Source organism: Zootoca vivipara, chromosome 3 (genome assembly GCF_965207765.1).
Source record: "Zootoca vivipara chromosome 3, rZooViv2.hap1.1, whole genome shotgun sequence".
Lineage (NCBI taxonomy): Eukaryota > Metazoa > Chordata > Lepidosauria > Squamata > Lacertidae > Zootoca > Zootoca vivipara.
The window spans coordinates 60,541,242-60,557,539 of NC_142586.1; the positions used below are offsets into that span (position 1 = coordinate 60,541,242).

The window sequence follows — 16,298 nt, forward strand, 5'->3', positions numbered from 1 at the left end:
GTATTTTCTTAAAGGTTTTATTGTTATTCTACATAATACAATTCAAATAAATTTTTTTTTTTTAAATTTTAAAAATAAACTTTATTGAAAATCTGGTTTTAAAAAAACGAAGAAAAATACAAACAAAAAAAACTCATCCATACTCTTACAAAGTACAACTCATAATAAAAAATAAATCTTAGATTAACAATATCCACAAATGAAATTAGCTTAATATCCATCCCTCCTAAATGACTTCCCCTCGTCTCTCTCTCAGGTTCCCTAAATTTTGTTTATCATTACTGCTTCCCCATATATCCACCAATATATGCCTTAAAGTAATTTATAAATAAAAATACATCAATTATCATCCTAATCATGTTTTAATCAATCTATGATATTCAATACAAGAACTAAAAATGAACCCAGGACTTTACCGTGGGGCACTGTTTTTTTATATAGTCCCCAAATTTGGCCCAATTGAGTTGAAATTTCTTATTCGAATATCCTCTAATTGAATTCGTCAAATTGTCCAAATCTAAATATCCAAACAGCTTTTCCCTCCATTCCTCAATATTAGGTATATCTTTGGTTTTCCAGTACGATGCGATCAATGTTCTTGCCGCTGTTATAGCGTACAAGAACAATGTCTCGTCTTTTTTCTTAATTGTGTTGTCCATAATTCCCAAAAGGAAAAGTTCTGGGGTCTTTTTTATATTATATTTAAACATTTTTTTAATCTCTTCAAATACTTGGGTCCAAAATTTCTTTATTTCCCCACAGTGCCACCACGCATGTAAGAATGTTCCTGTTTCTTTTCTACACTTCCAACATAAATTGTCCCTGGTTTTATACATTTTATGAATTTTTACAGGAGTTATATACCATCTATAAAATAACTTAATCATATTCTCCCTTATTCCCTCTGAGGCTGAAAATCTCCAAGTTCTTGTCCATAACTTCTCCCATTCCTCCGTGTTTATATTTCTCCCTACATCAATAGCCCACTTTGTCATTACTTCTTTAACCATCTCGTCCTTGGTCTCCCATTCAAGTAATGTGCTGTACATTTTAGAGATTAATTTGGTGTCTGGTTTGATTAAATTTTTTTCTAATAAAGACGGTTCATTCAAAAATCCTTGTCTATGTTTGTGTTCTTTAAATTTACTGTGGATCTGATGGTATTGTATCCAACCCGTTAGGTGCTGTTTTATCTCTTCATACTCTTTAATTTTCAAGATTCCATTTTTTTCCTCTAGCAGGTCCGAGTAGTTTCCCCACCTCCTCTCTAAATTTACCTTTTTAACTGTAATTATTTCCATGGGGGACGCCCATCTAGGTGTTTTCGGCTCCAGCAATCTCCTATGTTTATTCCAAATACCCATAAGGGATCGTTTGATGATGTGGTTGTTGAACCCTTTATGGACTTTCAATTTATCGTCCACAAGATAAGCGTGCCACCCAAACTTATTTTCAAAGCCCTCCAGGTCCAGAAGTTCGTTATTCTCTAATGTTAACCAATCTCTCAGCCAGACAAATCCTGCTGCATCATGATATATTTGAAAATCTGGGAGTGCCAATCCCCCCCTTTCTTTGGCATCAATTAATAATTTATACTTTATTCTTGCAGGTTTGCGGTTCCAGATGAATTTAGTGATATCTTTTTTCCAATTTTTGAAAATGTTATTCCCTGTTCCCAGGATTGGTATCATTTGAAAGAGAAACAGCATCTTGGGGAGTATATTCATTTTCACTGCTGCAACTCTCCCTAATAGTGATAAATTTAATCTCTCCCAATTGCCTAATTCTTTTTTAACTTCCTTCCAAACTCTATCATAATTATCCTTCACCAAATTATTTGTATTATTGGTAATCCAAATACCAAGGTATTTTGCTTTCTCCACTACTCTTAAACCTACTCTATCTTGCAATTGGCCAATTTCTTCCTTTGTTAGATTTTTTGTAAGCATATTAGTTTTGGTCATATTTAAAGTAAATCCTGACAGCCTGCCGTATTCATTTATCAATTTTAAAGTATGGGGAATGGAATCTAGCGGCTCCTCCGTTGTAATAATAACATCATCCGCAAATGCCTTCACTTTGTGGGCGTCTCTCCCAATTCTTACTCCCTTAATTTCCTCATCATTTCTAATCCTCTCTAACAAGAATTCAAGGCTCAATATGAATAGTAAGGGCGATAGGGGGCACCCCTGTCTGGTGCCTCTCTGGATAGTAATCTCTCCTGATATCTCATTATTTATTATCAGTTTAGCTCTTTGTGTTCTGTAAATTGCCTCAATTCCATTACAAATTTTATCTCCAAATCCCAGATGTTTAACACTTCCCTTCATAAAATTCCATGCTACTTTATCAAATGCTTTTTCAGCATCTAATAGAAGAAACGCTACTTTTTTGTTTATCTTTACACTCAAATACTCTAGCAGATTCATTATATTCCTCAAGTTGTTATGCATATATCTTTTTGGTAGGAAGCCGGATTGATCTCTATTTATTAAATTTCCCATTACTTTTTTCATTCTCATAGCTAATAGGTCTGCGAATATTTTATAATCATTATTGAGCAAAGAAATTGGCCTAAAATTTTTAATTCGAGTGATGTCAGCACCCTGCTTAGGGATCACAGTAATAAAAGCTTCTTCCCAGGATTTTGGTATCTCTCCTCTCTCCGTAATATTGTTCATTAGGTTCTTCATTGGTTCAATTAAAATTTTTTCAAATTTTTTATAAAATAGGGCTGGCAGCCCGTCAGTTCCCGGTGATTTGCCGCTTTTTGCCTTCCTGATTATCCTCTGTATTTCCATGGTCGAGAATGGATCATTTAATGACATAGTAGTCTCTTCCTCTATTCTTTTTACCTTTGTCTCTTCCAAATAACTTCCTATTTTCCCTTGGTCTATTTTATCTTCCCTATACAAATTGGTGTAAAAGTGAACAAAAGATTCTTTAATTTCTCTTGGGTCTACTATCACTCTACCCTCTTCCATTAATTTATCTACAATTTTTTCTTTCTGTTTTTTCTTCAACTGCCAGGCTAGGTATCTCCCGGCCTTATTGGAAAATTCGAAATTTTTTTGTTTTAGATATCTTATCTTGTTTTCTATCTCTTTGTCTAATAAGGAGGACACTTGGTTCTGCAGAATTTTTATAGCTCTTTTCAAATCTTCCTTCCTTTGACCTTTTGATTTACCCAAATCAATCTCTTTTCCCCTTAATTCCTTTAATAAATTTTCCAATTTCTTCTCCCTTTCCCTCCTCTTCCAGCTACTTTGATTAATAAAAAAAACCCTCAAAACGGCCTTCCCGGCGTCCCAGACCACATTCAATGGCATGCCTTGCGTTAAGTTCATTTCAAAGTACTCTTTTAATACACCTTCTGCTTTTTTAACAACGCTTTCATCCTCCAGTAATAACTCATTCAATCTCCACCTTCTTTTTATTACTCCCTCCCCTTTTATTTCCAATATAATTGGGTTGTGGTCTGAGATACTTTTTGGTAAAATTTCTATTCTCTTACTTCTCATTAAGATCTCTCTTGAGGCCCAAATTTGGTCTATCCTGCTTTCAGAGTCCTTGGGATGGGAGTAAAAAGTAAATTCTTTTTTTAATGGATATTTGCATCTCCAAATGTCCTGAAAGTCAAATTTTTCTATCAATTGGAAAAAACTTCTCGGTAACCTACCCTCATTTTTCTTTCCCCCACCCTTTGATTTATCCAATTCCGGTGATACCACCCCGTTAAAGTCCCCAAGAAGGATAATTTTCTGATCGCTAAAATCCAAAAGCAGATCTTCCAGCTTTTGATAAAATTCTGCCTTAGCTTCATTGGGGGCATAAATTCCCACAACAATAATTTTTTCAAGTCTCCCCTGTATTCTAACCATCAATATTCTCCCATCGTTATCTTTATATACTTGTTCCGGTTTCCATTTTGGATTTACATAGATTACCACTCCTTTTTTTTTGGTAACATCTGATGTTACAAATTCCTCTCCTAATTTTTTGTTCACAAGCAATCGGCGATGTTTCCTTGTTATATGCGTCTCCTGTAGACAAATTACGTCTGGTTTTTTTTTCCTTAGAAAATGACCCACTCTATTGCGTTTCACCTTGTTGTTAAGACCGTTCACATTACACGTAATAATTCTTAAATCCATATTTTAATATCTTGTTAACTTTATTATACCTTTCAAACTTAATTTCCTCTACGGGAAAAGGAGATTTCAACCCAGCTATCAAACACCTGCGAGGGAACAAAAGAGAAAAAGGGAACAAACAAAAAAGAAAGAAAAGAGAAGAGAGGGGAAAGGAAGGAAGAGCAGCCTCGCAAAAACAAACCATCAAACAATAACAAAAACAAGAAAAAAAGAAAAAAAAGAAAGAAAGAAAGAAAGGAAAGGAAAGAGAAAAAAGGAAAAAGAAAAAACCCCTTCCAAGGGGATCAAAAAGACATATCTTAAAACTCCTCTAACTTATGTTAAATCAGTAAAGCGAAGTAGCTAATTCACTTAAGTATCTTGGTCTTCCTCACTCTCTGAACTTTGTTTATCACCCTTGACTTCCTTCTTGTCTCCACTCCTTCCCCCCCAAAAAAAACTTTGCATACTTCCTCCAGAACTTATCAACCTCTAGCTCGGTGGTCAGTCTTTTCTTACTCTGTTTGTAGGTAAAGATAATCCCTTCAGGGAAGTCCCATTTATAATAAATGTTGTTCCTGCTTAGCGCCTCCGCCAGAGGCTTATATTTTGATCTTTTTTTCAACAGTCTTGGTGGGATTTCTCTCATGATGACTATATCAGTACCGTCTATTCTTAATTTCTGGGTTTTCTTGCGTTGCATGATTTTGTCCCTCAATATTCTCGAGTTTAGAAAAACTAGGCAGTCCCCTGGCCAATTATTTGCCCGTGCTTGTTTTGATCTTATTCTGAATGCTCTGTCAATGCATATCGATATATCTTCTTCTTGAAGTTGCATCCACTCCGCTAGTTCTTTAATGATGATATTTTCAATATTTTCATCCGCCTTTTCTTTCAATCCTCTAAATCTCAACGTCAAATCATTTTGCTTTAATTCCTGCATCGCAAGGGCATCCCAGAGGGCTTCTTGGTTATCCCTTAACCTCTGGATCTCCTCCTTGAATTTTTCTTGATTTCTCCTGTACTCTTTACCATCTTCCATAGATTTTTTAACCACCTCTTCTTGTTTGATCAGTCTCTCTGTTAAATTCTGGGCGCCTTTATCCACCTCCTTATTCTTCTCTTGCAGGTCTACAACTTGCTTTTCAAGATCTCCAATTGCTTTGGTGTTCTGTTCAGTTTTTTTCCAGTTTTCTTCAATCCTATTCCCCATCTTATCTAGTTTTTCATTTAGAGAATCCATTTTCTCGGTTAATTCTGTTTTCAGTCCGAGAATTAGCTCTTTAAGATCTAAAGTCTCTGCCTCCATGTTGGATGTTCGCCTTTGCGTATTGGCCGGGGTTGTTACAGATTGACTCTTAAATTTCTTATTATCATTCATCTTGTGAAGATCTTTCAATTTCAAATTTAGTCTATGGATCTCTTCTATCACTTTTTGGAGGTGGAAACAGCGCTTGATTATTCTTCAGCATAAAATGTGGGGGGGGGAGCATGCGTTGTTTAGTTTGCCCCCATATCTCTGTTACCGCTATTAGATAGGGGTAGGATCCGCATGAACACCAGCTCTCTAACAGGCGTTATAGGGGACCGCCACTGGGTGTCACTGTTTGGCTCCTCCTTTGTCGCTCCCTCTCCTTGAATTCTCTTCACCCCCCTGTCGTCTGCTTCTTCTTCCTTCTTTTGACACGCTGGGTTTCACAGAGTATCCTGGTTACAATGAGTCAGCAGTCCCCTGCCGCCATTATACCACCAGTTCACTCTCACTCCCCGGCCACCGGACCTTCGTCCTGCCCCGCCTTTGATTTAAACGTTCACAGTCTTAGGGTCTTTCCTTTCCTTTCCTCTCCTTTCCTCCTAAATTGCTCTCCAGGTTTATCGCTACTTTAGTAGCTATCCTTTACTGCTTTCTTCGCTACTTTGTAGTCGCTTTAGTTGCTCTCCTTCCTCCCCTCTCCTTCACGATCCAAAGTTCCCCTTTACTCTCCGCTTGTTACTTTGTATCCTTCCGCGTCTCTCCAGCAGACAGCCACCCCTCACTCTCCCCCTTTCTCCAGAGTTGTTTATAACACTCACTTTTAACGATGTTCACCTCGTCCTTTCCCCAACAATCTGGGTACCTCCAGACTCGGCACAGGCTGAGGGGGGTGGGGGTGGTTGCTCAGTTCTTGGCTGTCTGGATCCCTGGAACGCGTTCTTTGCTGTCTCGTACTGCTTTTTTTTACGCAGTTCGTAAGCCCACCGAGAGTAGAGACGAGCTCCTTTGTCGTACCTTAATCCGTTGTTGTTACTAAAATAAAATTGCTGAGTGTAGCGGAGCTTTCTGGCTGCAAGACAGCACCTTAAAATACCTTCAGCTCCGCTCTTTAGTCCTTCACTTGCGCTGAGGTACTATCGCTAAGCTGTGCTCCGTCCTGAGGCAGCTCATAGGGGAGCGGGCCGTTCCAAGCGCCAGGGCCCTGTGTTATTAAGCTGGAGAACCCCTCGTTTTCGCCCCTTTTCAGGCGCCGCTTTTGCCCAAGGACCTCGAACTTTTCCTCCGAGGTTTTGAGGATCCGCTGCCTTCGGAAACCCCCTTTTCTCCTCCTAAAATGAATCGCGCTGAGTCTCCTCTCCGCGATTCCAACGCAGCCTCAGCAGCGACCAAACCGGAAGTTAACATGGCGGAGTGTTAAAAATCAGCCTAGCGGATGCTGCATTTGTGCTGGAGAAATCCAGACACAAGACACACACACACAACATTGAGGGGGGAATAACGTATTTTCTTAAAGGTTTTAATGTTATTCTACATAATACAATTCAAATAATTTTAAAGATGTTTTCATATGTGGCTAACTTTTAAAAAATCATTTTTAGCAGCTGTAATTCTAATTCAAATGCTACAATGGCTACATTTTCTAAATGACGTTTGCTGAGAACTGGGTGGAAGGAATACATTCCTGTTGATTCACTCAGCAGCATTCGATACCTTTGACCACAATATGCTTCTGGACTGACTGGTATGGCATTAGCAGGAACTGCTCTATGATAGCTCCAGTCATTTATTGAGGGATGGTTCCAGGAAGTGATACTGGGAACTTCTGCTCAGTGCCTTAGCCATTGGCTGATGGTGACCTGCAAGGTTAATCATCCCTTGCCTTATTTAGCAGAGACTGTCCAAAGGTTTAGGGCATGGGTTGGCAAACTAAGGACGGAGGCCAAATCAGGCCCAATTGCCTTCTGGATCCGGCCTGCGGACGGTCTGGGAATCGCCATGTGGATCGCCAGCGTGCGTGTTCTTTCCCTCTCCCTCCCATGGTGGTGGCGGCAGCACCACCTCCTGCCTCCTGGCTTCTCCCCGCCCTGCCTAGAGGAGGAATGGGGCTGGGCTTTGTTGGTGCCAGCAACAGCAGTGCTCGAGTGGCCGCCATTTTACGCAGCCCCTCTCTAGAGCCCTTTCGCATGCCACTCATTGTCCCTCCACTGCCGCCAGCCCCTGCTGCTCTCAAGACACAGGTAAGCAGCCACCAGGGCTCGTGGTGCTCTTGCATCACCCCCCCCAAAAAAAATATAGTCTGAGGGACAGTGGACCGGCCCCCTGCTGAAAAAGTTTACTGACCCCTGGTTTAGGGTGTGTTATACATAATATGCAGATGACATGCAACTCTATTTCTTCCTTTCACCTAATACCAAGGAAGATGCTGATGTTCTGTATCAGTAGCTGGCTGGATAAGGGCTAACATATTAATGCTTAATCCAGACAATACAGACACCCTCCAGATCAGGAAAGGGCCTGACTCAGGTATAGGGATTCAGAGTATTTTGGAGGAAGCAATAGCTCCCCTGAAGAAACAGATTTGCTCCTGGCTTTAGCTTTACACGAGGATGACCTGGTGGCAGCTGTGCCAAGTGTGCTACACCAGCTGTGCCTATTCCTGAAGAGGTCAGAGCCAGCCATGGGAACACTGGTCTTTGAAAAGGCCACCTTTGAACAGGGCCGTCTTAAGCCCATCCAGTGCCCTGGCACTAAGGTCCCTCCAGCGCCCCCCTCTAAAAGTGCAGCACCAAAGCGATCATGCTGAGGCAGCCGCCCTTCTATGAGCTGGTGGGCTACAAGCAGCCCCCTCCCGCCTTGCTGGCCAAACCAGCTCCTGAGCGGCCAGACTTGGCTCCAGAGCCTCTCCAAGGACCCGGGAGTGCCAAGCAGCAGCGGGAAGACTCCACGCTGCGCCTCCTTCTTGTTTCCCCAGCGCTGGGTTCCGCTCAGTCAAGCTTCGCCACCAGCGCGCGCACCGCGGGACCAGCAAGAGCTGCTTGGGCGCTGTGCGCACGCTGGTGGCAAAGCTCAACTGAGCGGAACCCAGCGCTGGGGAAATGAGAAGGAGGTACAGCGCGGAGTCCTTGGAGAAGGAGAGAGACGCGGCACAGCCTCTCAGCTCGTGGAGCGCAGTCCTGGCCAGATCGCCGGAACCCTGCGCTCACTTGGCACCCTTCCAGCGCCCGGCACCGTGGTTCTCCACGCCACTAGCCTCTATGGCTAGGACGGGCCTGCCTTTGAAAAGTTTCTGGAACTTCAGCTGGTCCAGAACACAGCTGCAAAGATGTTACAGGCATACCAGATCATGCTGCCCAACAACAAATACTATAATACAACAACAACAACAACAACAACAACAAAGAACTGTCAATGTATACCTCACATTATATCATGTCAGCCCCCTGCAAAGGCTAAATGAATAGAAAAGTTTGCAAAAAAGCCAAAAACTAAGCAATGATAGCATCAATCTGCTTTGCACCAGAAGGGTACAATGCCTTTGCACCAGAAGGGTACAATGCAATATTTTAATGTTTTATATATTTAAAAGTACTATTTCATTTTCAGTACCTAATCTCTGAAGGTTTGACCTGAACGTTATTGTGCGTCTTTGGAAAGGTCTTCCTACAGAGAAGAAGAGGTCTTCTTGTTTTCACAATTGATGAATCAGATATTACTAGCAGGATCAAGACACTTGCACTGTAGTCTCTGCCTTGCCCCACCAAGTCTGGGTTAGATTCCACCAGTACTAAGCTGCTTCTAAAGACCACGTTGCTATTCAGAGCAGGAGGTGGGGTGCTTGGACTGCTTTCCAGACACTCCCCCTTTAAGGGAACCCTAGCAATATCTTCTAGCAAATCCATGCATAATAGGGCATGTTGATCAACCTGTACTCTTAAGTATAAAAGCAGTTAAGTCCTGAGTAGGCAGTTGCTGTTACAACAACTTTCAGGGACCCTGCCTGCCCCCCGATAGCCAAACCATTCTGAGCATCATCCTCGACCTCATTCTCCTGGTGCCATTATATTCTGCAAAGGTGTAACCTTTTGATTCTTCCCAATGATCTGCTGCTATTGTACCCCCTGAACCCAGCTCCAGTGTAAGGCCAAGATATTGCATTAACAGCATTCAGAAGTGATGTGTTCTAGACAATAAGTTTTCTTAGTGTGACATGTACAAACAAAAACAGCAATTAGTGTATACGCAGTCCCAATCTTGCACATGAATGAGTATACCAAAGAAATGCATAACTGAAACACTGGCACATAAAAGCAATGCCCTCTCATCATAGCTATGTTAGCATGCTGGAAATAGCATATGGCAACTGTTAGTTTCTTACCTCTCTGTTGATGTCAGAGATGAAAGTGAATAACGGTGCGACGACTACTTGGTTCATTAATCCAGTTTAGAAATGGCTCTCCAGAATATTCTGCACCTATTTAAAATAATAAACAAACAAACAAATAATAAAAAGGTTCAGAGGAAGTTGAGCAATATCATCCATATTTTATCACAGTCTAATGTACACAATACTGTTGAGGACTGTACAGAGTTTGCTTTAGAGTTCCTGAGTAAATTGTTTTTAAGTTGATAAATAGAAAGCACAACTTCTTAAGCAAATTCCACTTCTGTACTCATAACAAAAAAAAATTTTTTTTTAAATCCTTCCAGTAGCACCTTAGAGACCAACTAAGTTTGTCATTGGCATGAGCTTTCGTGTGCATGCACACTTGTTCATGTACACTTATCTGAATACAAAATATACACAAATCAGGTCTGCTTGAAGGAGCACATGTCTAGACACAGATAGTTCTCCCTTTAGGAGACAGGAGTAGGGGGGAAATCTAACCCTTTTTTTGGTTGTTATTTTAAATAGGGCGGGGAGAGCAATTTACATGCATGTGCAGGTCAAAGCTGACAGGCTGTTTTGGATACACAATGTAATAAGTGTCCCTAAGTTACAATACATATGCAAAAGAGGCTGCAGGGAAGGTACCAAAATGTGGTGTTAGCACCAGCAAAGGATGCAATCTCAGTCACCAGCCATGGTACCATGAGCAGCCACAAGATTGTGGCCTTTCCAAAGCAGTAACTGCACAACCAGCTGTTATCAGTTGTCCAAGGGCACTGGCTGTTTTACATTTATTTATAGAATGTTATGGCAAAGAATTTTCTCTCCCCCCCTTCTTTCCTTCCATTTTTTAAAAAAAGTGCAATTGCTGAAGGAAAAATACCCCTCCCCCCCATACCCCTCAGAGACTAAGGGAGATGGCTAGACGTAAAACTAAATAAATAATTGAGTGACACATATCAAATAAAGTTGTTCATTCCCCCACCCACCCACAAAGCATATAATTTTAACAATGTGCTTGTGCAGATTTCAAATTGTGATATAAACATTTTCCCTAGGCTTGGGCTCTTACACCATTCTATCTATGGTTTTAATAACAATTTCTTTTAAAAAAATAAAAATTAGCTGTTGCCAACTGGAAAATGTGCTTTTGAAAATCTGGGATCACTCATTTTGTATGCGTATCTCACAGTCATTTGTTCTTAAAATGGCTCCTTTTGCACTGCATTAATTGCCTTCCAAGAAGTTGTGGAAGCATCTTGCAAATTTACATTCCTGGTGCTTTAAGCTCGCAAAAAAAAAAACCTCCAAATGCACTTTCAGGGCAGTTATTCCAAATTGTTTTGCAACAAATGGCACATTCATGTTTTATGGATGTTCCAGATATGCACGGAGATTTTAATATCTATAAAATACTTCTAACCTTCTTCTCCGCTCATATTTCTAATGCATGTTAAATTCAGTAAGTAGGTAATAATCAACAAAACAACCCCAGTTGAGCAACTTGAACCCAGGGTATGCTACCCAGGAGCCTAAATGCTGCTTGCAATTTACATACAGTACTTTCAATTAGTATGCTTTTAAATTTCAGATGGAATTGTTTTCTCTTTAGGAACAACACTTCCAAGAAATTTAGTGTCTTGGGTTAAAAATTTCATGTCAGCCCTCACAAAACTAATTGACCCCATCTCCGCTCAACTATCTGTCCTAGGAAATAGATCATGGGGAAGGGATGAAAGAGGGTAGAAAATATAACATCTATTGCTGTTTCTAAATTAAGGCAATTTAATCTCCCCCCCCATGCTTTCCATTAAATCTGAGAAAGAATGTTTTTTTTAGATATATTGCTAAGGTAGAATCCTCAAAGGTAGGCAGGAACAAGCTATATTGAATTCTGCTGTGCTGATGCAATGGAACAGAAAGAATCCTGTATTATACACACATACTTAAGAAACCCACATTATATTTTAAGGAAACAAAGCTTCTAGACCTCATAAAGCATACTTATGTGATACATCCTCTAATGGTCCCTTCGAGCATCTCGTTGTATGATTTGTTTACACATTCAGAGGTACTGTACAATCTGAAAGCAGGATCAGGAAGGAAAACAGACCCCAAACACACATTGTCTGTTGATACATTTCTGGTACAATGACAGTGAAATAATGGAACGGTCAGATGGGTTTCAGAATTTACAGCGAGTTTCTAGAAAATGGCCAGAGATACTGAACAAAGGTGTATTACAATCTTTGTGATTCCTAGTACAAATATATAATTGTTACTAAAGCAGGATAATAATTTCAGGTGCTGAAGTAAAGAAACAGAAGGGAATTTGGAAATATGCCAGCTGTTCCTTTAGAACAGAGCTAGGTCAGGAGTCTGTTTCCCTCCACATGTTGCTGGACTACAACTCCCATCATCCTGACTACTGGCTATGGTGCTAGGGCTGCTGAGAGGGTAACAACATTTAGAGACCACAGGTTTGGCTGAAGCTCAAATTTTCAAAAGGTCTGGGTCATGTTTCCAGGGGCAAGAGGGAATTTTCTATTCTCTGCCTTGGGTTTGCCAAAGCAGGGTACGGGTGCACAAACTCTGAGCTTGAGTTTTTAAAATAAATAAATAAAAGGAACACTCTTAACACTTGCAGAATGAAAATTATGCGAGATGTGAAGGTGCTATTCGAAGCAATTGTTTTGCGAGATATGAGCCTGCTCCTGCCTTTCAGTGTTTTTAGCCAATTCATAGCTATTGAAAAAATTAAACATGCGTCAGGGAAGACCAACCAAGAGGCAATACAGAAGGAGCTTGTTGGTTTTGAAGCTGTTTGAGGGGTCTTCCTGGATACATGTACATTTATTTTTTCTGGAATCAATGAAGAAGAGGCTACGTGTGCAATTTTAAAGGGACATCTTAGTTCATTCTGGAACTGCTTTTTCTTTTCATTGTCCCTGGTAGAGAAGTGAGAATTATTATTTTTGTCAATTTGAAATCATTGTAGCTGTGATTGAACAGTAACGTGTCCTTCCAACAGCAAAATGTGGCAGAAAACTCATGTGCATTCTATAACTCGGGTTTCGTTCTATGCAAAAATGATACTGTTGTTTTCTTAGTATGTAAACATTTTTTAAAAAAAATACCCTGTTAATGTGAATGTAAATAAACTCCATACTTAGTTGATCCATATTGCTGGGGATGGACCATTATGGTTCGGAGAGTGTGGCCTACATGAACCCCTGTATGAACTGATGGAACACCTACAGTGACGGAACAGGTTTACAACTCATGAAACTTGAGATCACTGCCTGGTTTAGGGTTGGCACTGAAGAAGAACAGGGCTCTTGTGAGAAGCAGAAACTGGTGAAGCCTTTTCTGAAACGGAAATGTGATTCTGGAGAAAGTTTCACCTGGTTACCTTGAGCTTAGGGCGAGTATGTGGGCTCTTGGAGAGATCACAGCTGCTGTGCTCCTTCTAAAGTCCTCTTCCTGCTGCACTGCTGTGAGCTAAGACATGACTGGGCTTACCACGTCATCCAAATCTAGGCTCATGGTTTGCCTCGCCCCAGACAAAACCATGAGCTGCGACCAAGTTTTGTTCTTCGGTTTATGTTTTGTGGTTTGGCTGGAGCAAAACAAACCACAAGCCCCAGTTTGTATAGTAGGCTAAGCCAAACCATTGCTTAGCTCACAGCAGCACAGTCATAGGAGGAGCGGGGAAGAACGGCAACAATTGTGATCTCTTCTCCAGTAAGCCTTGCATTAAGGCTGAGCTGCCGTTTGGCTTAGTGTTAACTTACTGTTATGGGCTACCCCAATCTCTGCTGAGCAGTGCAAGATTCCAGGTCTCTTGGTATTTAACCAGGGTTTGTGTTTCCTTTGGATAAATGAGGCATAGCAGAGACTGTAGTGTCTTAAGAGATGTGGTTTTATTTACACATATATGCACCTGAGCCTTGATGGTGGGAGTATGGAGCATTACACACCAAGACTGTCTCTTGTTGCTTCTCCCATAGCTTCAGCAAACTTGAGTCCAGAGTTGAAGCCAGCCATGCCCCCCGGTCTCTGGGTACAACCTCTCCCAGCCAGTCTGCATGGAGTCCTGTCCTGTCCTCCCTCCCTTTCTTCTTGCTCTTTTCGAAAACCCCTGCAAAAGGACACTTTCTTCCTGTGGTGACATCATGCCCACTGTAACCCTGGCAACCTCCCCTTCCCAATTTTCCAGTGTCTGTCCATTACTCAGAGCCAGGGGAATGACAGCATTTGCATTTTCAATTGCTCTCAATGGCCCAGTAATTTGATCTGTTTCTTAATGGCACCTCTATTAACTGATCTCCTGAAAAGGAATACAGGTATAGCATTTATTTTGTTTACACTGTGCCTGGCATCTTCCCATAATACTCCAAATATTAGCTAAATTATAACATTGACTAAATTAAGAATTTAGGGGGATCTGCTACAAACCACAGGAAAGACTTAGTGGGCCCATTGCTCTGTTTTCATCAAAAGAGTTAAATGCATAAAAGTATGTAGACAAGACATCAGATTAGAAAAGGGATTCCCACAATCTTGCAGAATGCAGATGTGGTTTTGAAGGAATACAGTGTCGAAATGTAAAGGATAAAACAGGTCTGGAACCCATTTGCAACTGGAGGATTCTGAATATTATTCCCCCTCTCTCCCTTCAGTGTTTGCTATCTGCAGCAAGAACAAACCAACAAATGCGTTACTAATCAGTAATGTAAACAGTGGTCTCTACAAGCATTTGGGCATATAAGAAAACATATGTTTTGGCTTCAGACCCCTTGCATTTTATCACTTCATTATGTAATTTTCTAAGAACATTTATTTTGTAACAGAGGCAAAGAAACAAGAACACCAGCACATACTGTAACTGGATCCCCAGGACTATTATTGGCTAGACCTAGTGCATGCTTGTCCCACCGCAGGAAGTTGTGGTGCAGGCAAAGGGTGGCATTACTAAAAATAAAACAATAAAGGACTGGTAAGAACACGGTGGGTCTAAGGTACCGAGTTCTAATTGGGTCCATTGTGATGAATATTCATGTAATATTCATTTTTTAATTCATATGTCTGGGAGGCTTTGGAAGTAAGTCCTGTCTAGTTGTGCCACTGAATAATAATCCCCTATACAATTTCATTTTCTTTTTTATGTTTAACTAGCTGTACCCAGCCACGCGTTGCTGTGGCTCATCTCTGTGACTCACCCCACCCCACCCCACCCGACCCTGTCCCGACCCATGACCTGTCCCGACCCTGTCCTACCCCCACCCCCAACCCAGGCAAGCCCCCACCTCCACTCCCTGTAAAACTGAGCTGAGGTGTTTTGGAGAGGAAAGCTTTTCTAGCTGCAGTACCAGTGGAGTCACTTCTAGAGGGCGATGTTTTGCAACCTCTCCTGTTCCTGTTTTTCTGATTTTTCAAAAAAAAAGCATGTTTTTACCTGTGACAGGTGTGACATTTGTATAATCTAAGTTTATACAAACACTCCCATATTGGACCGCAACGTTGTGTCATTTCAACTCAATCGGTCAGGCGGTTTCGGAGCAAGCTGAGCACACACAACCTGGCATTTTACATTTTTATTTATATACATTGGAGGGATTGTCAAATACACCTCATTGTTTTGCTTTGTTTTAAATAAATGAGGCCTATTTTATCCCAGTCTCAGATTAGGCAAATGCTTTTTAAAAAAAACAAAAAAATGCTAATTTTTGCTTTCTTTTGAGTCTCTTTGCTCCTTTTTCTGTAAACCTAGTATTAAAATGTATAAAATATATTTTCTTTTTCTTTTATGTTTTTCTTGTTTGGAATAATAAATAACATTATTTTTAAAAATTAAAAAAGTTTATATAAAACTACCTCAAGGCATTGAAATGTGGCAAGCAATAAATTCTAAGTTCCATTATGTGAAAATTTAATAAGTACTCCAAAACCTTTAATTACAATATAATCTTTGCATAGTTTTAAAAGGTGGAACAAGTTGTGGGTGTGATCCACAGAAAGCCTGTATAAACATAAATCCAAACAATGGGGGTCTCACTGATTTTTAGTGGCAGTTAAGTGTACTACATATCCTTTGGGTTACCCTCCTGTGGGAAGCCAGGGCCTGAGGGAATAGCCCTGAACACGGAGGTGGAAACATTACCATGGTGACAGAGAAGCAAAATACTCCATGGTTCGAGAGAGGGGAATCTCATGGGGATTTGTGGGAGAGAAAAGAAGGTGCAGGTTACATTAGTGGAGGCAGGCCAAGGTGGAATCCCACAAAGATACCCTCGGTCACTTTCTGCCTCAGTTCAAGCTCTTGGGCCTCACCTGTGAGGGTACCCACCATAGCTGCCAAGTTTTCCCTTTTATCACGAGGAAGCCTATTCAGCATAAGGAAATTTCCCTTAAAAAAGGGGATAACTTGGCAGCTATGGTACCCACCCCCTGCTGTATTGTGACCTAGATGAGTAGATATCTGAGCATTCTCGTCAATGGACTGCTTTTAAGAAATGTGTTT

General features: G+C 40.8%; 1 protein-coding gene across 3 annotated transcripts in view; it reads right to left on the reverse strand.

Moving 5' to 3' along the window:
- The window catches only part of HIVEP2 (HIVEP zinc finger 2), a 152,257-nt gene that overhangs the window by 48,695 nt on the left and 87,264 nt on the right, over positions 1-16,298 (reverse strand). For all 3 annotated transcript variants that reach the window (XM_035108846.3, XM_035108847.3, XM_035108848.3), the window contains exon 3: positions 9,764-9,859. The gene's annotated coding sequence lies outside the window, so the exon portion shown is untranslated. The remainder of the gene's footprint in view (positions 1-9,763; positions 9,860-16,298) is intronic.